General features: G+C 38.8%; 1 protein-coding gene across 1 annotated transcript in view; it reads left to right on the top strand.

The window, feature by feature from the left end:
- The first annotated feature begins 3,626 nt into the window (after positions 1–3,626).
- Positions 3,627–24,702, top strand: part of JAK2 (Janus kinase 2) — a 161,089-nt gene continuing 140,013 nt past the window's right edge. Inside the window, exon 1 of the mRNA XM_049774261.1 lies at positions 3,627–3,651. The gene's annotated coding sequence lies outside the window, so the exon portion shown is untranslated. The remainder of the gene's footprint in view (positions 3,652–24,702) is intronic.

Here is a 24,702-nt window from a genome sequence, read left to right as displayed (position 1 = left end):
AAAAAAGAAAATGCATCACATAGTTGACCATAATACATTTGTTTCCAGATAAGTGAGAGTAAAGCTATTAAAAAAAAAAAAAAAAAAAAAGGAATAGATAGTGCCCAGAGCTATAGCACAGTGGTAGGCTTTTGCCTTGGTGTGGCTGATCCAGGACGAACCTTGGTTTGATCCCCAGCACCCATATGGTCCCCCGAGCCAGGAGCAATTTTTGAGCACGTAGCCAGGAGTAACCCCTGAGCTTCACAGGGTGAGGCCCATAAAGAAATATTAACAAAAAGAATATGGAAGATAAGAAAAAAAGTGCTTTTATATTTTATTAGAATATTTGAGTGCTTTGGATCATTTTGTATAAAAATATACTCAAATTAAGACAGTTAAAATATATAGGACAAATTTCTTTACTTTTTACATAAACATTTTGGGTTATCTCTTTTTGTGGAAAAACCCATATCCCCTACCATCACCCTTCTCCCCATTTCTTGATGGGATTAGATTTTTTTCTTGTAAAGTTCCATCAGTGTCTTGTATATTTTGGATATTAGCCCCTTATCTGATGGGTATTGGGTGAATAGTTTCTCCCACTCAGTGGGTGGTTCTTATATCCTGGGTACTATTTCCTTTGAGGTGCAGAAGCTTCTCAGCTTAATATATTTCCATCTGTTTATCTCAGCTTCCACTTGTTTGAAGAGTGCTGTTTTCTCCTTAAAGATGCCTTTAGTCCCAATGTCATGGAGTGTTCTATATACCTTATGTTTTCAGGTCTGATATCAAGGTCTTTAATCCATTTGGATTTTACCTTTGTACATGGTGTTAGCTGGAAATCTGAGTTCACTTTTTTTGCAAGTGGCTAACCATTTGTACCAAAACCACTTGTTGAAGAGGTCTTCCTTGCTCCATTTAGGATTTCTTGCTTCTTTATCAAAAATTAGGTGATTGTATGTCTGGGGAACATTCTCTGAGCACTCAAGCCTACTGCACTAATCTGAGGGTTTGTCTTTAGTCCAATACCATGCTGTTTCGATGACTATTGTTTGTAGTACAGTTTAAAGTTGGGGAAAGTAATGCCTCCCATATTCCTTTTCCCAAGGATTGCTTTAGCTATTCAAGGGTGTTTATTGTTCCAAATGAATTTCATTAAGTATTTAATCCACTTCTTCGAAGAATGTCATGGGTATCTGTAGAGGATCACATTAAATCTGTATAATGCTTTGGGGAATATTGCCATTTTAATGATGTTAATCCTGCCAATCCATGAGCAGGGTATGTGTTTCCATTTCCGTGTGTCCTCTCATTTCTTTGAGCAGTGTTTTATAATTTTCTTTGTATAGATCCTTCACATCTTTAGATTAACTCCAAGATATTTGAGTTTGTGTGGCACTAATGTGAATGGAGTTGTTTTCTTAATGTCCATTTGTTCCTTATCATTATTGGTATATAAAAAGGCCATTAATTCTGTGTTAATTTTGTAGCCTGCCACCTTGCTATATGCATCTATTGTTTCTAGAAGCTTTTTGGTAGAGTCTTTAGGGTTTTCTAAGTATTGTATTATGTCGTCTGCAAACAGTGAGAGCTTGACTTCTTCCTTTCCTATCTGGATTCCCTTGATATCTTTTTCTTGCCTGATCACTATAGCAAGCACTTCCAGTACTGTATTGAAGAGGAGTGGTGAGAGAGGACAGCCTTGTCTTGTACCAGAATTTAGAGGGAATGCTTTTAGTTTTTCTCCAGTGAGATAATATTTGCCAGTTGGTTTGAAAAATAAAATAAACTTTAGCTATCTTGTCTTCATTTACAAATACAGGCTCGTAGAAAGGTTTAAGAGAAAAAAGATTTCTGTCACATCCTAAGCTATAGAAGCTTAGGTATAAATTAAGACTGTGTTTGGCGAGCATCCTGTAGCGCCGCACTTAGTAGGTGCCATGTGAATATTTGTGGAATGAATGGAGCTGTTTCTTCCATGGTGGTTTCTGGAAGCAATCCCCTTCATTCTTCATTCCTAGACCTGGCCATGAGTCCGCGAGAGATCATGGCACCCTCACAGCTTGGCAGCAGGGTCAGAATTCGGAGTCGGGGTTGCCGCTGGGGATGGCATGGGCTCCAACAGCCTGAATCTTCCCCGCCTGGCACAGAAAGAGAGGACTTTTGCTTCCCTCAGACCGTGGAAACGAAAGCAGAAAAGGAGGCCCAGAGCAGGGCGCAGGAAGAGCAAGTCGCCCTGTGGTGACAGGCTGAGCGCCAGGGGCACCTTCCGGGCTTGAATGACTCATTCCTCCCCCCCCCACCCTCGCACTACACCGCCTTCAGGGGGGCCCCTCGAGGGCGGGGTGTTACTTCCCGGCGAGGCGAGTTCCCGCCCGGGAACCGCCCCGGGAATCTCCGCGAGCGCGCGCGCGCCCGGCTGTCCGCTTCTCTCGAGAGGCCGTAAATGCAGCGAGGCTCTGACCCAGCGCGCGCGCCGCGCCTAGCGCAGTCGGGGTGGAGCGCCGTCGCGCGCACGCGCACGCGCGTCAGGCTCCCGCCCCCGCCTCCGCCCCCGCCCCGCGGTGAGGCGAGACGAGGCGAGGAGAGGCGAGGAGAGGCAGCTCCTGAGAGCTGGAGTGAGCAAACGCCAGGCGCCGGTTCCTAGGCCGTGGCAGGAGACGCCACTAGGGCGTCCGCGTCTTCGTGTGTGTGTGTGTGTCTGTCGCCTGTGGCGCTGAGAAGACGGGGTGGCCGCGGCGAGGGTGGAGCCGTCGCCTGCGCCGCGGTTCGAAGGCGGCTCCCCCTCCCCGAGTGAGAGCGACGGCCGGGAAGGAAAGAGGAAGAGGAGCCCGAGGGGCGCCGCCGCGGCCGCCCTCAGTGAGCGTCCGCCGCTCGCGCGTTCGTTCGGCCTCGCCGCGCACTGACTGACTGACAGGCGCCTGGGGCCGGCGCCGGCTCGCTGAGGACTTGATTGAGCGCTCGGCCCCGGGCTGGGCCCGGCTAGGCGGCGCGCGGAGCGGAGCGCAGCGGAGAGGGTCGGCGGTCGCCCGCGCCCTCGCCGCCGAGGGATGTGAGCGGCGCCCGAGCCGTCGGCAGCAGCGGGCGGCGGACAGGCCGGGCCCAGCCGGCCACAGCGGCCCCGGGCGCGCCGCACACGGACCTTGGGCGGCCCGAGGCGGCGGGTAGGCGCTGCGGCCGCGGTCGTGGGGGACAGAGGCGGGTGTCGGGCGGCGACGCCCGCCGGTCGGAGCTGTCTGGTTGTTATTTCTGGCCACCCCGCTCTGCGGGTTCGGGGGACAGTGATGGTCGCTCTCCCTCTTTCGTCCTTTTGGGACCCTGCCTCCTCTCTCTCCCCCTAGATGGGGCCGTGAACTTCTCAGCCAGCAACAAAAAATCTTCCTCTTTTTCTTTTTCCTTTTCCACAGGAACCTCGAATGGAGGTGCCAGGCTTTGGGTATTTGCATTCATGTGTGAAGCCCCCCCCTTTGTTATTATTATTATTATTATTATTATTAATTTACCTTGCAGTCCAGAAAAGGACATTTACTTTTAATTTTCGATTGCACCTGGATTTCCGAGGTCCTAACGGCTCCCCCCTTTTCCTCTTTAGGGTTCAGAGACGGCCGAAGGACCAAGATGTGAACTGGTGGTCTTGTGCAGCAGCAAAGTGGCCCTTCCTCACCCACGGTGGGTCCACACTGCAGTGAACTGCAAGGGGTGTGTGTGTGTGTGTGTGTGTGTGTGTGTGTGTGTGTGTGAAGGTTGCGAGCCTGTCTACACTGCGGGCTCGTGCTCACTGCAGCGAACTGCAAGGGGTGTGTGTTTGTGTGTGTGTGTGTGTGTGAAGGAAGGTGCGTGTGTGTGTGTGTGTGTGTGTGTGTGTGTGTGAAGGTTGCAGGCAACCCTCGCTCTTTGCTTACTCCCCCGAAAATGGCAGGGCTGAACTTTTTTCAGGGACATTTGGGGGCATTTTATGTTGTGTTGGGATCTTCGCAGGAACATTCTTGGCAACTGGCAACTAACTGGGCTTTGCGGAGAAAATGCTCCTCGGTTCACTCCAAGCAGCCAGAGAATTTTTTTGTTTGTTTGTTTTGTTTTGTTTTCTTTCCCCTTAATCCATGAAGAGAAACATTTTCAAGCAGTAAGAGATACTTTCTCAAGAGGCGACGTAAGCTGCACTTGTTTGGGGTTTCTGCTGCCACATCGAATACTTCCTGGATGGTTTTATCTGCCTAAGTTTGCTGTGTCCGTTAAATTTGCCTCGTTTGCTTTCCGGTGGCCTTTCGTCTGCCAAGGAGACACTTCTTTTTCTCTGAATGAAATATTGGACCCATCGGAGCCTCTCCCAGAAGAAAGTAGAAACGTGGCGAATCTTGGTAGAGAACTCACAGAGAGGAGGATTGCTTTTAGTTTCATAATAGGATTGTACTACTGACTTGTTGAGCTACTGCAGTTGATACTTTTTAAAAACAGCCATAGATATGAAATTGAATTATCCATTTTTCTCCCTTTTCATCTCTTCAAGGTGTGCAAATCTCTGGCTTTTCATGTGCACATGATTGTTACTATCGACTGGTTATTCCTAACACTTGGGTTGGTAGGTATATTTACATGTACAGGAAAACTGCAATTCTTGCTGACTAAATAATAAGCCCCTAATTCTTGTTTATGCTTTATCTAAAGGTGCTGTGTTTTTTAGATTTTGTTTTTAACGTGCACATTTTAGGGGCTTGTTGTGGCATGGCATTTTTGTTTTCCAATTTTCTGTCGTTTTCCTAGTGGTGTAAGCAGGTGTCTTCTGTATGGGAAAAGAACATGCTACCTTTTCTGTACTTCACATGATTGTTGCTGGAAGGTAGAATGCTATTGGCTTTGGGGTGAGATATGGACTTAATTCTTGATTCTTGGTGGTCCTGTCATGTGTTGTATCATTAAAAATCCCATTAAGCCTCACTTTTCTTATAAGGTTTTTTTTTTGTTGTTGTTGTTGTTTTTGGGCCACTCTTGTTGGTGCTCAGGGGTTACACCTGGCTGTGTGCTCGGAAATCGCTCCTGGCTTGGGAGAACCATATGGGACGCTGGGATTCGAACCACCGTCGAACCACTGGATTGCCTGAGTGCAAAGCAAATGCTCTACCTCTGCGCTGTCGCTCTGGCCCGCTTCTTACAAGGTTTTAGTAAGAATTGAGTAAGGTTATATAAGCAAAGTCAGGCACTGTTTGACTTTTATAAAGTCTTGATTATTATTAGGGCTGGGAAGGCAAAAAATGATTCCCAGAAGAGCAGAATAACTTTGCTTAAGGTGACCTGCCAGTGGCCAGTGTTTCTTCATCCTTAGTGTAAGGAGAAAAAAGGACTCATATCTTGAATTGGTTATGAATTCTAATTCACCTTTAAAATTTTTGATGTTTAATATACATGTAACATTAATATAGGTGTAAGAAATAGATGTTTGTATATGTTGCAAAATTATATAGCACAGTAAATTTAATTGCCATCCTCTTCAGTTTTTTTAATAGAAAAGTTTGACTTGTAGCGTCTCCTTGACATGCACCACTCCCAAATACCCCTCAGTTGTCCCTACCAACTACTGTGATGCCCTCTTGTGGTTAAAAGTGCTAAGCACTTCTTTTGGTTCCATCCTCACTATTGCTTTTTAAGCCCCTTTAGCTCCCATTTTCCCAAATACTATGTTGTGGTGCCCCCCAAAGCACCAGTGAACTGTGACATGGACTATTAGTTTGAGATATTTCAAAGCTGTAACATTGGATCAAACTTTTCCTTCTAAAATTCACTCGTAGACTGCATTTTTAAAAATTGTTGTGATAAAAGCATTAATACATGTTAATACATGAAAATGAAATAGGAAGTGAGTGTGATGATTTTTTAATTCCAAAGTCTGGTGCCCAAAAAGCTCTAATTTGTAATGACATTAGAACGTTTTTTCTCTGAACCCATTTTCATAAGAATTTTTTGAATAAGGAGATCTGTGAAATAAATTATTGAAGCTAAGAACTTTATGCCTTAGAATTTTTTTTTTCTCCATACCCTGTGGTCTTCAGAGTGCTGAGGATATAACTAATACTGACCACATGCAAGACAGGTGCCTTAGCCCTTGTACTATTTCTTTAGATCTCATTTACCTACCTATCCCATTTTGATAAATTTTTTTTTTGGCGATGCTGGCTCTGCACTCAGAAATTGCTCCTGGGGGACTGGAGTGGTGGCATAAGTGGTAAGGCACCTGCCTTGTCCACGCTAGCCTAGGATGGACCACATTCGATCCTCCAGTGTCCCATATGGTCCCCCAAGCCAGGAGCGATTTCTGAGTGCATAGCAGGAGTAACCCCTGAGTGTCACCAGGTATGGCCCAAAAACCAAAAACGAAAAAAAAAAATCGCCCTTGGCAGGCTTGGGGACCATATGGGATACCAGGAATCAAACCACTGTTGGTCTTAGGTCAGCTGCGTGCAAGGCACACCCCCTGCTGCTGTGCTATCTCTCTGGCCCATTGACAACATTTTTAAATGAAAAATCTTAATATTAAAATGTTGGGCATTAAAATCCTCTCCCCTATTAAATCATTGATAGAATTGTTGATAGAAATGTCATACAAGCTGGTTACAGCTTAATTATTTTCTCTCCTATTCAATATTTTTTGTAGCTTCTTCCCAGTTCCTTAATTTAAAACCTAATTTTGCTGCTTTCTTGTTAATATAGTCATCTACTGTATTTTGCAGTATTGATCTTCTCTTTGACCATTTGACCATGCCTAAATGAAAACTTATTTTATGCTCCCTTTGTACTTTCTTTTCTTCTTGTAGTCATATAAACTTAAATTAGGCATCATTGCTATTTTATAATGCATTTTTTATTCTTTTGGCCACATATGGCAGCACTTAGAGGCTGTTCTTTTTTTTTTTTGGGCCACACCCAGCGTTGCTCAGGGGTTACTCCTGGCTGTCTGCTCAGAAATAGCTCCTGGCAGGCACAGGGGACCATATGGGACACCGGGATTTGAACCAACCACCTTTGGTCCTGGATCGGCTGCTTGCAAGGCAAATGCCGCTGTGCTATCTCTTCGGGCCCTAGAGGCTGTTCTTTACTCTGCTCAGAGCGAGTCATGTGTCTTATCTCCTGTTCTGCATCCTTGTCCATCATCTTTAGATTTCTACTTTCATTTTATATTAGTGAGTTCAAAATTTTTGGGCCTTGTATCTTTGTTTTTTCCATATTTCTGCTTCTTCTGCTTACCCACCTGAATCTCAGGACTAGTCCCCTCAATTTAGATGATTGGAAGTTGAGGTGGAGTGTTAATACAGAAGCTAGGGTATGTGGTTTGTTTGCGATTGACCTGGATTCTACCCCCAGCACCCCATATGGCCTACCAAACACCATCAGTAGTGAGCCTGAGCACTGTGTGGTGTGTCTCCAAAGACTAACAAACAAACAAAAAAAAACAACAAAAACAAAAACCAGAAAAATATTGGAAGTCATATTAACCTGTTAAAATCCAGCATATTCTCCTGTTTATCTCAACAGTAGTGTTGCTCTAATACTTACTGTCTGCACATCTTCAGTGACTTCCCACTTTTCACCTCATAAATTTAACTTCCTTTTCTTGACTTTCAAAATATTCTCTTATCAACTTTAGTCCTGGTCAGTTTTTTTTGTCCATGCTTTCTCTGTGTACCTCTTGCAAACATACTTTCTTTAAGAGCTATGCTTAGTCTGTCTTTTAACTTTCACTCATATTTTCCATCTTTCCTCCAAGCACAAGTCTATTCTCAATTTACTACTCAGATATGGGACAACTGAGCAGCAACTTAGATTCTTCACCAGAAAATGAGGACAGCTATAGTTCTTTTTTCATAGGGCATAGTGAGAAGTAAGCAATATGGCACATTAGCTACTCTTTTTGGTATGGTTAGATATTATCATTTTTATTTTTTTTATTCCTGCTGCTATTTATTCTGCTATTCTACCTCATTATGAAACTGTTTCTTAATATTTTGCCTTTTTCCTCTGTAGTTCTTGTAATCATAATAAAGTTTAATTATATACCAGTATATATGTGCTAAATACTTGGGATGGGGTGGCAGTCAATAAATGCTCTGTATTGAAAAGGAACTTTAGTCAGTCACTGATAAAAGTGTGTTAATTCCAACAGTGTTATAAGTATTTGGCTGTGACCAAAAAAGATGCAGCAAAATATAGAGATTCCTTGCCTTGAGAACTTAAAGTATTATTGAGGAGATAAATAATCAAATGTCCAGATAATTGAGACCACTTAGAATTGATGTGAGCCAGAAAGACCTTAAAGAAGTAGAATTAAAACTATATAGGTGGGCTATTGGAGAGATAGCACAGCAGAGATGACATTTGCCTTGTATGCAGCCTATCTGGGTTTAATTCTCGACATCCTATAGGGTCCCCTGAGACTGCAAGGAGTGATTTCTGAGTGTAGAGCCAGGAATAAACCCTGTGCGATGCCAGGTGTGACCCAAAAACAAACAAGACAACCAATCAGGACAAAACCCAGGCAAGATTTGATTGTGCATTGGAGGAAGGAATTTGTATTGGTATTAAATATACACAGTATATTTTGAGCACAATACATAGATCAGCTCTAGCTATGTTGTAGTGTGAAATTAGTTACCCTACACTCTGGATTACTCAGAGACTGTAAGAATAAACATAATCAGATTTATTGATAAGTGATTGAATTAAAAGTGAAGCTTATTAGTAACATCTGTACTTAGAATATATAAGTATAAGGTCTAGTAGTAGGGTATAATTTGTTTAAATGGCCTTAAACTATCCTTTAAAATTCTTATGTAAGACAACATTTGAAAGAAGAGATCAGATAGGAAAGTTATTAGAGAAGACCTGCTGAATAAATGTATGCAGATTGAGTTCTGCCTTCTGTCTAAAAAAACAAAACAACAAAGAAAAAAAAATATGACCATTCTTCATAGGTTCTAACTGCAGGATGGCATCCCTATAAGATGTTTATAAAAGTAAACATCTTCTTTAGTGCCAGCCTTTTGAGATTATCTTAAGTTATCTATGAATCAAACCAGAATCCATAAAGTACATTGAGGAAGAAGACATTGGCAGAAGACTCCAAGATTTGGACCTCAAAGGTTTTTTGATGATATGATTTCACTGGCAAAGGAAACAAAAACAAATGGAAATATATCAAATTGAAGAGTTCCTACATGTCAAAGGAAAGATGTTCTAGCTATTTTTGCCACAAATTGCTGAGCAATTTTGGACACATTCTTTTTGTGGCAGTGGGGTTTATGTCATACCCAGCAGTTCTCAGGGTTGTTCCTATCTCTTCACTTAGGAATCACTTGGGGTGATATGGAATGCTAGGGATCAAAATCAGATTCAAACTCAGGTTGGCCTCATGCAAGGCAAGTGACTTTTATTACTTTGTCCCTCATAAAAACATTTTTAAATATCTCTGGGTCTAAAATTCCAAGTTCCAAAAATGTATGGACTGGTCCTGATCATCTCAAATGTCTTAATTGTTCCAATATTCTGTTTTCCTCTATCACTGAAAATAATAACTTTAAAAACCATCTTTTACTCTGTTCTTACTCCCCAATTATATCCTCTTTCTTATCCAAGCCTTAATGGATTATATCTTACTAGTTTATTTTCACAATACAAATCATTAATATTTCAGGTCTTAGAGCTATCATTTTCTTTCAGATGTCCATTCTATACAAAATAGTCTATTCTATTCTAACTTCTACCACAGTTGCTCTGATTTTCTGAAAAACTTTTCAGCAACCAAGCTTATGAAAATTTTAATTTATTATTTCATTTAGGCACTTTGGTTTATAAAACTTTGGTTTCAAGCTTATGAAAATTTTAATTTATTATATCATTTAGGCACTTTGGCTTATATTGTTACTCATAGCTGTTTTCAGGCAAATGGTGTTTTTTTGTTGGTTTTTGGGCCACGTCTGGCAGCATTATTCCTGGCTCTGTGCAGTGAAAATATTCCTGGTAGGTGTGGAGGACCCTATGGTATGCTGGTGATCAAACTTGTATCAGCTGAGTGCTAGGCAAACTCCCTACCCACTGTGCTATTCCTCCAGTGCAGGCATATGATTTTTGTTTTGTTTAATGATTTTTTTAAAAAAATTTTAACTATTATTTATTTATGTATTTATTTTGGTGGTTTTTGGGCCATACCCAAAATATGTTTAAATATGTCAGATCATCTTGGCTCACCATGGGAGGTTGTAGAAGTCCAAGAATTTCCTATTTTATCTATTTTGTGGCATAGAGTTTCTCAAAGTAATCTCTGATTATCCCTTGAGTTTGTGTAATATCTATAATCACCCCATTTTCATTTCTAATTCGATTTACTAAGTTTCTCTTTCTTCTATTTATGTATTTATTTATGTATTTATTTATTTATTTATTTATTTTTTGGGTTACACCCGACAACGCTCAGGGGTTACTCCTGGCTCTATACTCAGAAATCGCCCTTGACAGGCACGGGGGATCATATGGGATGCCGGTATTCGAACCGCTGTCTTCTTTTCTCTGTGAGTTTTGCTAATGGTGTATTGACTTTGTTTATTTTTTCAAAGAAGCAACTCTTGCTTTCTTTATTCTTTCGGAATATTTTTGAATTTCCAATTCATTAATTTCTACTCTAAGCTTTATTATTTCCTTCTGTCTGCCTATTTTTGGTTATTTTGTTGATCACTTTCCAATTTTATAAACTGTGTAATTAAATGATTTATATAGATTCCTTCCTTGCAGATGAGTGCTTGGAAAGCTATAAATTTTCCACTAAGTACCACTTTTGCTATGTCCTGCAAATTCTGGTAATTCATTCTCATTTGTTCCAGGAATCTTTTGATTTCCACTTTGATTTAGTTCTGACCCACTAGTTATTCAGTAGAAAGCTGTTTAATTCCCAGTTGTAAAAGTTTTTTTTCTGTGTCTATTAGTTCACTTCTAATATATATGACAAGGTAGTTTGTACAATTTCTATTCTCTTGATTTATGGAGGTATGTTTTATGGGCCAGCATGTGGTCTCTTTTGGAGAATGACCATATGCATTGGAGAAAAATGTATATCCAGTTTTCAGGGATGGATAGCCCTATATATATTTACTAAGCTACACTCTTCCATTTCTCTCTTCAGAGCCAGTATATTCTTGTTGGGTTTTAGCCTGTTTGACCTATCCTCTGGTGACAGGGTGGTGTTGCAGTCTCCAGCTATTATTGTGTTGCTATTGATGTACTTCTTCATGTCTGTCAGCTATTGTTTTAAATGTTTTGCTGATCCCTCATTGGGTATATATAAGTTTAGGATAGTGATTTCTTCCTTTTGTACATATTACTTGATTCTTAAATGTCCATCTCTGTCCCTTATAACCTTTTTATGTCTAAAGTCTGTGTCATCTCATATTATGGCCATCCAGCATTTTTTTTTTTTTTTTTTTTTTTGGTTTTTGGGCCACACCTGGCGGTGCTCAGGGGTTACTCCTGGCTGTCTGCTCAGAAATAGCTCCTGGCAGGCATGGGGGACCATATGGGACACCGGGATTCAAACCAACCACCTTAGGTCCTGGATCGGCTGCTTGCAAGGCAAACACCGCTGTGTTATCTCTCTGGGCCCGCCATCCAGCATTTTTAAGTGAGTTGTTTTGCTTGAAAAATTGTTCTCCAACCTTTGATTTTGAGTTTATGTTTGCTCTGTCTACTCAGATGTGTTTCTTGTAGGTAGCAAAATGTTGGATTCAATTTCTTGATTTATTTGCCACTCTGTGTCTCTTAACTAGTATGTTTATTCCATTGTTGTTGAGAGAGATTATTGTCATGGGATTTATAGCATCTTTTTGTAGGAGTTATTTGTGTTATCTGTTGGGTCTATCTTGTCTTAAAGTACACCTTTCAGTTCATCTTTTAAGGCTAGTTTTGAATCTAAAAATTTTCTGAGATGTTTATCTGTGAAGCTGTATATTCTTCCTTCAAATTTGAATTTCTCTCTGTCTGAGTGAGGTACTATCGGTGAAGTGTATCCTACCCACTGCCTTTTGGCCATGAGAATTGCATGTGACAAATCTGCTGTAAAAACTTAAGGATGCTCTTTTATATGTAATTTCCCTTTTTTTCTTGCTGCTTCAGTATTCTATCACTATCTGTAGGACTTGTCATTGTGACTAGGATGTGCCTTGGGCATTTTTCTTTGGATCTCTTTCAGCTGGTACTCCAGGTATGCAAGATTTGGTTGCATGCATTCTTTAGCTCTGGGAGTTTCTATGCTATGATGTCCTTAATTTTTTATGGGGGTTCTCTTCCTTGATCTCTGAGACTCCAGTGATTCTTGCGTTGTCCATTGAGTTTATCCCAGACTCTATTTTCATCTATTCACATTCTTTAAGGAATTTTTCTATCATCTATTCGTTTGTTTGAAAGCTCTTTTCCAACCTCTTCTTTTGTATGGAGTTATGCATCTCATTTTCTAGCTCACTGATTCTGTCTTCAGCCAAGTGCTGTTACTCAACTGTTGAGGCTTTCCAGTGAGATTTTCATTTCACCTTCTAAATTTTTCAGTACTGTTATTTTGGTTTGAAGTTTTCTCATTTATGCTTTCATATCCTCTTGATTTTAAGTTCTGTTTTGTATAATTTTTTCCATGATTTCCTAGAGTTGGTTGAGCATTCTCCAGATTTTCTTTCTAAAGTTTTTATCAGAGAGGCTATATAGTGGTCCATACTTGTTGGGTCTGCAGAGCTACAATCATTCTCTAAGCAAGGTGGTGTTCTGTATTGTTTCCCCATTGTGTCCTTTGCAGTGTGGTGTTTTCTACATGCTCTGCTGGGGTTCATTAACTAGAGAATAAATGTGCATGTACAGAATGGCAGTTGAGAGAGCTCACCATGCCATTGGTCAGCTCTCTTGCTGGTTCCCTTCAGGGCTGATGTCTGGGTGCCACTCTCTGCCATCTCTTGGAACTGGAGAAACCACCTTGCTCAGCCTTCTTGCTGGTTCCCTGCAGGATGCCAATCTTTTCTGCTGCCTCCATTGGGCTGGGGTGGAATATATATAATGTGGTTGTTTTTTGTTTCTTTATTTTTATTAATTTTTTATGTGAAGCAAAATAGTTTCCATAAAACTTCAGAAAGATGTGAAGGGACGTAAAGAAAGAATCTGTTGGAGAGAAAACCCAGGCTTCTTTGGAGTGGTAAGAGGTAAGCAAAGAAATACTGAGATAAGCAAACTAGATTCGTTTCCAGGCAGAACACAAGCTTGAAGAGCAAGTCACAAGTGTCTTAAATGGTTTTTTGAGAATATTATTACTCCCTCAGATTTTAGTCACAGCAGAGAATTCTTGGTTGCAGATTCTTTTCATTCAGAGTTTTGACTATATCATATCATTATTTTCTTATAGAGTTTCATTTGAGAAATCTGGTGTGAATATTATGCTATTTCCCTTGTATTTGAGTTTATTTCTCTCTTGCCCCTCCAAGGAATTTATCTTTCTTTGACTTTTGCCATTTTGATTAAAATATCTTGTTATTCTGTTTGAATTTACTTTCTTTCTGTGGCACTGTTGGGCCTCTATGACCAGTGCACAAGTTTTCTTCCTCAAAAGAAGGAACTCTTCAGCTATTATTTCTTCTACTAGCCATTCTTATTTTCTCTTTCTTCTTCTGGAATTAATCTGATTTGAAGGTTACTTGGGTATCAATGGGTTGCTATTGCCCATTAAATGTCTTAAGTACTCTTTAGGTTTTTGTTTTTGATTTTTGGCCCACACCCAGTGACGCTAAGTGGTAACTCCTGGCTATGCGCTCAGAAATCGCTCCTGACTTGGAGGATTGAACCACTGTGTGCCCTAGGATAGCTTGCACAAGGCAAATGCCCTACTGCTTATGCCACTGCTTCGGCCCCTCTTTTATTTATTTATTTATTTATTTATTTATTTATTTATTTATTTATTTATTTATTTATATAAATAAAACTCTTTTCTATAACCTCTTGTGCATTATTGATTTTGTAAACATTTTCTTCAAGGTCACTGATTGAGTTTTTGACTTCCCCCATTCTGTCAGTAAGTTTTGCCTCCTCTTATTTCTGTTTGAATTCATTAATGTTTTCTTTGAGTATATCAAATCTTTCTCCCAGTGATTTCCTCAGTTTAGTGAACATCAAGGGAATTGTTGCTCTGAACTCATTCTTGGGAAGTGTGAAAGTTCTGCTGTACTTGAGAAATGTTTTGGGCTTTTGTCCCCATCCAGCTCCTTAATTTCTTTGTTATTCTTGATGCTTCATGAGATACTTTATGGAATTCCTAGTTCCAGGTGTTTGAATAGCATTCTGATGCTCCTGTTCACATATCAAGCCTCAAGTCTCCTAATTTTTGTCAGACATGAATGTCTCATGAGGATCAAACCTGGTCCTGAGACTAATTTGTGTACACCAACATGACCACAGGAAATTTGTTACCTAGTGCTTTCTATCTGCTATAGCACCATGATCTAGCTGTCATAACCTCTGGCTTAGGACTCATGGTTGTTGTTTTGCAGTTGATGTCATGTCATGGTCCATCTGACCTGTAATGGTGATTGTGATCAACTGATCTTTAAGGCTACAGGGAGATTTATTTCATTTGCCAGTCTGTTTTGGGTATGCCTAATCTGAAACCAGATCTTGATGGGCGAGGCTTACCTCTATTTTTTCTGCTGCCTCTGAGATGGAACAACTTGTTGCTTTCCTGAGAATGGTTGCTCCCAGCTGAGGCTTGAGGACAACTACACTTTGTGTTGGTACTGCCAGCTCTTAGTCTCTTTCTGACACATGGGTAAAGGCCACAGAACAGACTTTTGGGATCCTTTGTACTTGGTGTATTCAGTCTGGTACACCCCCTGTAGGGAAGTTTTATTTGATTCTGATCTAGCACTCTTTACAGCCTGTCAAATTGTATAGCAGCATGAACCTGAGTTTGTTGGTCTAGCAGGGGTCCTCAAACTTTTTAAACAGGGGGCCAGTTCACTGTCCCTCAGACCATTGGAGGGTCTGACTATAGTAAAAACAAAACTTATGAACGAATTCTTATGCACACTGCATATATCTTATTTTGCAATGAAGAAACAAAACAGATACAAATACAATATGTGGCCCGTGGGCCATAGTTTGAGGACCACTGGCTCTAGAGGCTGTGGCTATGAGCCCTGCTAGTGTTGTTCACCTTGGGAATCATTGTTGCCAGTTTGGGCATCATTTGTCATATTTTTTCTTAGGTTTAACATTAATTTATCCATTAATTTCTGAGATCCAGTATAAAATTGAATTTTGTGAGAGACCTAAATAGGCAACACCTTAGTGGAAACCTGTTGACTGAGTTGAGGCCACATAAGTTCAGCCAATAAGCCTATTTGAGGCAGAGGTCAGAGAGCAGCTCTGTTGGGCATAGCTCAGCCTGTTCACCATCTTGGTAGGGAAAAGCAGACTTGATAAAAAAAAAGCCTGAGAGTTTTCAACAGAGCAAATGGTAATCTATTATGTCTTAAATTTTGTATATGCTTTATATTGCATTCACACCTTATTAATTTTTTTTTTTTAGGCCACACTTGGTGGTGCTCAGGATTTACTCCCAGCTATATGCTTAGGGATCATTCCTGGTGGATCACTGGACACCATATGTGGTGCTGATATAGGTGAGATTCTTTTAGTATAGTTACTTACAGATGTTCTTTAACTGAAGACCTGTGCAGAGATAAGTAATGTGTCTTCAAAAAACTAAAATACTGAATTGGAAAGGCATATATTAACTGGTATATATTCTTATTTAAAAAGGATAAAGGAGGGCCTGGAGAGATAGCACAGTGCCAGGAGTAGCCTCTGAGTGTTGCTTGGATAAGACCCCAAAATACCAAAAAACAAACAAACAAAAAAAATGATAAAGGAGCTACATGGCAGTTTATAACAATTCTAAAATCCAACTGGGTGCATGTTGGTAATTTTTTTGAAAAAGACTTCTCATCTGGGGCTGGAGTGATAGCATAGTAGGTAGGGACTTGACCCAAGTATGACCCAAATACCAAAAACCAAAACCAAAAAAAAGAGTTCTCATCCCTGTACATGGATGTTGCTCAAATTTGCCATAGATTGTTTTGTCTTTGATTTCACTGTATAAGTCATTCTCCCACCCCATCGCAGCCCCCTTTTAGAAGAACTGATCTATATTTGCAGTGGAATAGCCTATTATACTTGTAACCTGTCTGTTCAAAGATTTCCTTTTATTTTACATGGCTACTATGCTTTTCATCCTAAGCTACTATGACTCCATTAATCACAGTGAACTTATGTATGTGGGCTCATAGTCTATTGAATCATCAATAGCTATATTCACAAATATTTTATGAGCAAATTTTCCTTAGCTTTGAGTGTAGAACAGCATCCTTTAGATCTTTTACTGTCAGGAAAAACTATGATATAATGTTTTTGATGGTTCTAAGAACTTAATAATGGATCATAAAGTCCCATACTAGATTTGATATTTGCTCTTTTGTGGGGAGTTGGGGCAGGGCATAGCCAACTGCAATAGTGCTTAGGACTTACTCTTGGCTCTGTGCTTAGGGATTAACTCGTGGTGTGCAAGGTAAAAACTGAACTATTGCTTCAGCCCTTAAGCCCTCTTAAGAACTTTTTTTCTGAAAAAACTTCTGAGTCCTATATATATCTTTAAAATTCCACTAAAATGTGAACAATTCTGTAGTGTATCTCTACTTTCTCAAATACAAAGTCATTTGGAAGAAGCCAGCTGTTTCCTGAGTGTTCTTCCTAGAATCTTAATTTATTATGAGTATTAATTATTATGGTTTTCTAATCTTTTTTTGCATTTTTTAATTTAATTTTTATTTTGATCATAGTGGCTTACATATTGTTGAAGTTTTCTAATCTTTTATTATGATTTCTATTTCATCTGTAGATGTTCATTTTGCCAGACTTCCCCCTTTTTTTTCAATCACAGGGATTCATTTTATTCAGTTTTCAGTATTATTTTTCTACTATATCCCTCATGGTCCTTTAAATTTGTAAACTCAGTTCCATAATGGGTTCTCATTTGTTGTTGGCTATGCTAGAACTGGTCCCTAAAGGGGGATGGAGAAGGAGGTTCCTATCAGTATTACCTACAGATAGAATTCCTTTATTCCCAGATTCTGTAGAGCTGTAATAAGTCCTGAGACTGTTTGCCTAAGTTATCTGGTAATGCCGATAATGATGGTTTAGGGACCAGACTGAAATTCACTGATTTAATCTAGAGATTGATTGGCCAAACATTTTTTTATTATGTAAGATCCAGTTTTTCCTATATTCAGTTTTTCTCTTTAATTTTAAATTTTGATATAATGATTTTTAAATTTTTATTTCAGATAATTTTTTGTGTTATTGTGGGATATATTAGGCTTTATTTTTAAACTTTAAAAAAATTTAATGCTGTATGCTTACTTCCTAAATAGAGTCTCATGTCAAATTTGTATACCAAAAGGTAATTTTATGTAATTTCATAATGGCAGTTGATAGAGTAGGAGAATTTGAAATTCTCTGGTTAAGTGTTCCTGTGTCCGTCCTCTGGCCTCAGTGCTGGAGCTAAATCTGAAGACCTCACTGTATCACTGATCTGTATCATCCAATTTCTAACCATCTGGAGTTGTTTTAAAGGGAAGATTATCAGATTTATGGTTAATTGAATTATAGAAGACAGAAGAAAATATATACCTTAATAGTACATATAATATTTGGAAAACTGAACTTAGAAGTTTTTGAGCTTTCAGATAGACAGATACTATTTTATATTGACTCAGCATAATATTTTCTTTTTTTTAAAACATCTTTATTTAAACACCTTGATTACAAATATGATTTTTTTAAAATTGAAAGAATATTTTCTATTATATATTATGACAATTTCTTTTTTTTTCCAGTTAATCCTAAATTGTAGTGCATCTTTTATACTTTTTCTTTTTCTTTTTTTTAACACCACCCATCACCAGTGCAACATTCCCATCACCAATGTCCCAAGTCTCCCTCCTCCCCACCCGACCCCCGCCTGTACTCTAAACAGGTTCTCAATTTCCCTCATACATTCTCATTATTAGGACAGTTCAAAATGTAGTTATTTATCCAACTAAACTCATCACTCTTTGTGATGAGCTTCCTGAGGTGAGCTGGAACTTCCAGCTCTTTTCTCTTTTGTGTCTGAAAGAAGAAAAATTATAACACCTGGAAGTTAAATAGCCTCATACTGAATAATCAGTGGGTCCGAGATGAAATCAAAGAGGAAATCAAAACCTTCCTGAAAACAAATGACAATGGAGACACAATTTATCAGAACCTATGGGACACAGCAAAAGCAGTACTGAGAGGAAAATTTATAGCTTTGCAAGCACACATCAGGAAAAAAGAAGGGGCATACCTGAATAGCTTAATGACGCAGCTCATAGAATTAGAAAGTGCTCAACAAAAGGATCCAAAAATAGGGAAGCAGAAGGAAATAACAAAGCTGAGAGCAGAAATCAATGAAGTGGAAACCAGAAAAACCATCCAAAAGATCAACGAAAGCAGAAGTTGGTTCTTTGAAAAAATAAACAAGATTGATAGACCACTGGCAAAACTAACAAAGAAAGAAAGAGAGAGAAACTTGATAACTCGTATTAGGAATGAAAAAGGAGAGATCACTACTGATATGGTAGAGATTCAAAGGGTAATCAGAAACTACTTTGAGAAACTCTATGCCACTAAAAATGAAAACCTGGAAGAAATGGATAAATTTTTGGAATCTTATAATCTTCCACGATTGAATGAAGAGGATGTAGCATATCTAAACACACCCATTACTATTGAGGAAATTAAGAAAGTAATCAAATGTCTGCCCAAAAACAAAAGCCCAGGCCCAGATGGATTTACTAATGAATTCTTTCAAACCTTTCAAGAGGAACTACTACCAATCCTGGCAAGACTCTTTCATGAAATTGAAAAAACAGGAAAACTTCCAAATAGCTTTTATGAAGCCAACATTACCTTGATACCTAAACCAGACAGAGATGCTACGAAAAAAGAAAATTACAGACCAATATCGCTGATGAATGCGGATGCAAAGATCTTCAACAAAATCCTGGCAAATAGGATTCAATGCCTCATTAAGAAGATCATCCACTACGATCAAGTAGGTTTCATTCCAGGAATGCAAGGCTGGTTTAACATCCGTAAATCTATCAACATAATACACAACATCAACAGCAAGAAAAATAAAAATCACATGATCATATCAATCGACGCAGAGAAAGCATTTGACAAGGTCCAACACCCATTCTTGATCAAAACTCTCAGCAAGATGGGAATGGAGGGAACCTTTCTCAATATAGTTAAGGCCATCTACCACAAGCCAGAGGCAAATATTGTCCTCAATGGAGAAAAACTGAAAGCCTTTCCTCTAAATTCTGGCACAAGACAAGGCTGTCCTCTCTCACCACTCCTATTCAACATAGCACTGAAGTACTCGCTATAGCGATTAGGCAAGAAAAGGATATCAAGGGAATCCAGATAGGAAAGGAAGAAGTCAAGCTCTCACTGTTTGCAGATGACATGATACTCTACTTAGAAAACCCCAAAGACTCTATCAAAAAGCTTCTAGAAACAATAGACTCATATAGCAAGGTGGCAGGCTACAAAATTAACACACAAAAATCAATGGCCTTCCTATACACCAATACTAATAAGGAAGAAATGGACATTAAGAAAACAACTCCATTCACTATAGTGTCACACAAACTCAAATATCTTGGAATCAACTTGACTAAAAATGTGAAGGACCTATACAAGGAAAACTATAAAACTCTGCTCCAAGAAATAAGAGAGGACACGCGGAAATGGAAGCATATACCCTGCTCATGGATTGGCAGGATTAACATCATTAAAATGGCAATACTCCCCAAAGCACTGTACAGATTTAATGCGATCCCCCTAAAGATACCCATGACATGGGGCCGGGCGGTGGCGCTGGAGGTAAGGTGCCTGCGCTAGCCTAGGACGGACCACGGTTCGATCCCCCGGCGTCCCATATGGTCCCCCAAGAAGCCAGGAGCAACTTCTGAGCGCATAGCCAGGAGTAACCCCTGAGCATCACAGGGTGTGGCCCAAAAACCAAAAAAAAAAAAAAATACCCATGACATTCTTCAAAGAAGTGGACCAGGCACTTTTGAAATTTATTTGGAACAATAAACACCCTCGAATAGCTAAAGCAATCATTGGGAAAAAGAATATGGGAGGAATTACTTTCCCCAACTTTAAACTTTACTACAAAGCAATAGTTATCAAAACAGCATGGTATTGGAATAAAGACAGGCCCTCAGATCAGTGGAATAAGCTTGAATACTCAGAGAATGTTCCCCAGACATACAATCATCTAATTTTTGATAAAGGAGCAAAAAATCCTAAATGGAACAAAGAAAGCCTCTTCAACAAGTGGTGTTGGCAAAACTGGGTAGCCACTTGCAAAAAATTGAACTTAGACCCCCAGCTAACATCATGTACGAAGGTAAAATCCAAATGGATTAAAGACCTCGATATCAGCCCCAATACCATAAGATATATAGAACAATATGTAGGTAAAACACTCCAGGACATTGAGGCTAAAGGCATCTTCAAGGAAGAAACTGTACTCTCCAAGCAAGTGAAAGCAGAAATTAACAGATGGGAATATATTAAGCTGAGAAGCTTCTGCACCTCAAAGGAAATAGTGCCCAAGATACAAGAGCCACCCACTGAGTGGGAGAAACTATTCACCCAATACCCATCAGATAAGGGGCTAATCTCCAAAATATACAAGGCACTGACAGAACTTTACAAGAAAAAAACATCTAATCCCATCAAAAAATGGGGAGAAGAAATGAACAGACACTTTGACAAAGAAGAAATACACATGGCCAAAAGACACATGAAAAAGTGCTCCACATCACTAATCATCAGGGAGATGCAAATCAAAACAACGATGAGATACCACCTCACACCACAGAGAATGGCACACATCACAAAGAATGAGAATAAACAGTGTTGGCGGGGATGTGGGGAGAAAGGAACTCTTATCCACTGCTGGTGGGAATGCCGTCTAGTTCAACCTTTATGGAAAGCAATATGGAGATTCCTCCAAAAACTGGAAATCGAGCTCCCATACGATCCAGCTATACCACTCCTAGGAATATACCCTAGGAACACAAAAATACAATACAAAAACCCCTTCCTTACACCTATATTCATTGCAGCACTATTTACCATAGCAAGACTCTGGAAACAACCAAGATGCCCTTCAACAGACGAATGGCTAAAGAAACTGTGGTACATATACACAATGGAATATTATGCAGCTGTCAGGAGAGATGAAGTCATGAAATTTTCCTATACATGGATGTACACGGAATCTATTATGCTGAGTGAAATAAGTCAGAGAGAGAGAGAAAAACGCAGAATGGTCTCACACATTTATGGGTTTTAAGAAAAATGAAAGACATTCTTGCAATACAAATATGATTATAGTTGGGTTTCAGTCATATAAAGAACACCCGCCTTCACCAGTGCAACATTTCCATTACCAATGCCCCCTATCTCCCTCCTCTCCATCCCCTCCCACCTGTATTTGAGACAGTCTTTCTACTTCCCTCATTCGTTCACATTGTTATGATAGTTGTCAGTGTAGTTATTTTTCTAACCGCACTCACCACTCTTTGTGGTGAGCTTCATATCGTGAGCTGGATCTTCCAGCCCTCATAGTATTTTCTTTTTTAAGATTACTTTTAAGTCTTACTCTTGGCCCTGTGTTCAGGGATCATTCCTGGTGGTACTTAGGAGACCATATGTAATATCAGGGATTGAACCCAGGTCAACAGTTTGCAAGGTGAGTGTGCCCTTATCTCTCCAGCTCTGCTGTTGTAGATTTCTAAGGCAAATGCTTTGTGATTTTTAGAATATATATATTATTATTATAAATGTTTAAATTATTATAAGTAAAATGAACACATATCAGTATAAAATGTTATTACTATGTTTTGGGGGATGATGATTTATGAAAGTAACAGTGTATTAGGAACAATCATGTTAACAAATTATTTCTCTCCTTTATGCTACTTTCCCTGGTTTACCCTTGTTTTAAATGTAGAAACTCCTATTGTGTATAGCCAAGATCTTGACTATATTGGTTTTTATAAAATTTGATCTATAAAGATTCATTAGGAGAATAATTTTGAGTTGGGTAGTGAAACAGAGATGAAAACAAAATTTTGTCCCTGATTCATGGGTTAATGGGATTAATGGAGTTAATTAATGGGTTAATGGAGTGGACATTTATCCAGTGTTCCAGTGTCCAGAATATTGTTTCAGTTTCATATTTATATGACTCTTGTTTTTTGCCTTTTTATTTTTAAGAGTCTCTTTCAGCTGATGCATTTTACTTTTTAAAGGCATATTTCTAAGAATTATTGAAATAGTGTTCTTGAAAATAGTATTTATACAGTGAGTTCATACACATTTAATAACAGTTTGTGTTTTGAATATCAGTGCAGAAGATTATTCAGGCATTTAAATAATATGACTCAATTTTCTCTCTAGTTTTCTATAGGCAAACTCATCACTTAAATTGCAAAAAAATTGAAAAATTTTTTGGTAATAGAATATCATGGTTTTGAAATGAGATTTTTAAGGATTAACATCTCAACTTTTCTAGGTCTATTTAAAGCATTTCCCCCATTTTCATATTTATTTTTTTCTCTGTTAAAAATGCAAAATCTGTTATTTTTCCTATATAGCCATTAAGCAAAATTCTAATATGCATCTCAAAATATGCTTCTAAGACTAAAAACAGGGCATGGAGACTAGTTTTAAAACAATTCAAGTTTTCTCTCTTTCTATATATAAATCATAGTATCAAGGTTTTTAGGAAGTCTTTTGAATTATTACCTGTTATTTATGTCTCATAATATAACTGACACTTAGAAAAAAATAAAATTTGACTTCAGTATTTTTGTGTATAGCTATTCTCAGCCTCTTCTTTTCTAAATCTTCAAAATTGAGTAAGTACTCATATTTGATTCTTGCTTCTTCCACAAAGCAATCATGATATATTTTTAAAATATGTATTTATATATTATGCTATTTAGAGACATTATTTGGTTTACAGCTGTGAACATAGTTTTTGTATTATTTTATTAATAATACCTTTATTTAAGCACCATGATTACAAACATGTTTGTCATTGGGTTTCAGTTATAAAAAAGAACACTCCCCCTTCACCAGTGCTACCTTCCCTCCACCCATCTCCTTCCTCCCCTACCCCCCTGCCTGTATATGAGACAGGCATTTATTTCTCTCACTACCATTGTCATGATAGTTTTTAATGTAGTTATTTCTCTAACTGCACTCAACAATCTTTGTGGTAAGCTTCATATCTTGGACCAGTACTTCCAACCCTCATCTTTATTGTCTCTGGGTATTATTACAGTAATGTCTTATTTTTTTAAAGTCCCACAGATGAGTGAGACTATTCTGTGTCTATCTCTCTCCCTCTGACTTATTTCACTCAGCATAATAGCTTTCATGTCCACCCATGTATAAGAAAATTTCACAACTTCATTTTTCCTGTCGGTTGCATAGTATATGTGTATATGTATTACAGTTTCTTTAGCCACTCATCTGTTGTTGAGTACCTGGATTGTTTCCAGATTCTGATTATTGTAAATAGTGCTGTGATAAACATAGGGGTGCAGAGTTATTTTTGTATTGTGTTTTTGTGTTCCTAGGGTATAACCGTAGCAGTGGTATAGCTTGATTTTATGGGAGCTCAATTCCAGTTTTTTAGGAATCTCCATATTTTCCAGAAAGACTGGACTAGATGACAGTCCCAACAGCAGTGAATGAGAGTTCCTTTCTCCCCACATCCCTGCCAGCACTGATTGTTCTTGTTTTTTTTGTGATGTGCATCAGTCTCTGGCATGAGATGATACCTCATTGTTGTTTTAATTTGCATCTCCCTGATGATGAGTAATGTGGAGTATTTTTTCATATGCCTTTTGTCCATTTGCATTTCTTTGAGGAAGTGTCTGTTCATTTCTTCTCCCCATTTTTTGATGGGGTTAGATGTTTTTTCTTGTTCTGTCAATACCTTGTATATCTTAGATATTAGCCCCATTTTTGCTGGGTAGTGAGTGAATAGTTTCTTCCCTTCTATGGGTGGCCTTGTGTCCTAGTCACTATTTCTTTTGAGGTACAGAAGCTTTTCAACGTAATATAGTTTTATTTATTTATCTCTGCTTTTACTTGTTTGGACAGTGATGTTTCCTCTTTGAAGAGGCCTTTAGTCTCAATGTCCTGGAGTGTTTTACGAACATGTTCTATATACCTTATGACTCGGGTTTGATATCAAGGTCTTTAGTCCATTTTGATTTGACGTTTGTTCATGGTCTAAGTTCACTTTTTGCATGTGGCTGACCACTTGTCTCAACACCACTTGTTGAAGAGGTTTTTCTTGCTTCATTTTTCCTTTCATGTCCTTATATCAAAGATTAATTGATTGTATGTCTGGGACAGCTTTTGTATTTTTAAATCAAATAAGTTGTAAATGAAAAGAGATCATCATTATAGTTTTAAGTTTTAAAACTCTGTCAATAGAAATCTTTCTATTTAAGTGATTAGAGATTATTTCAT

The sequence above is a fragment of the Suncus etruscus genome, chromosome 1 (genome assembly GCF_024139225.1).
Source record: "Suncus etruscus isolate mSunEtr1 chromosome 1, mSunEtr1.pri.cur, whole genome shotgun sequence".
NCBI lineage: Eukaryota > Metazoa > Chordata > Mammalia > Eulipotyphla > Soricidae > Suncus > Suncus etruscus.
This window is presented reverse-complemented; position numbering and strand designations above follow the sequence as displayed.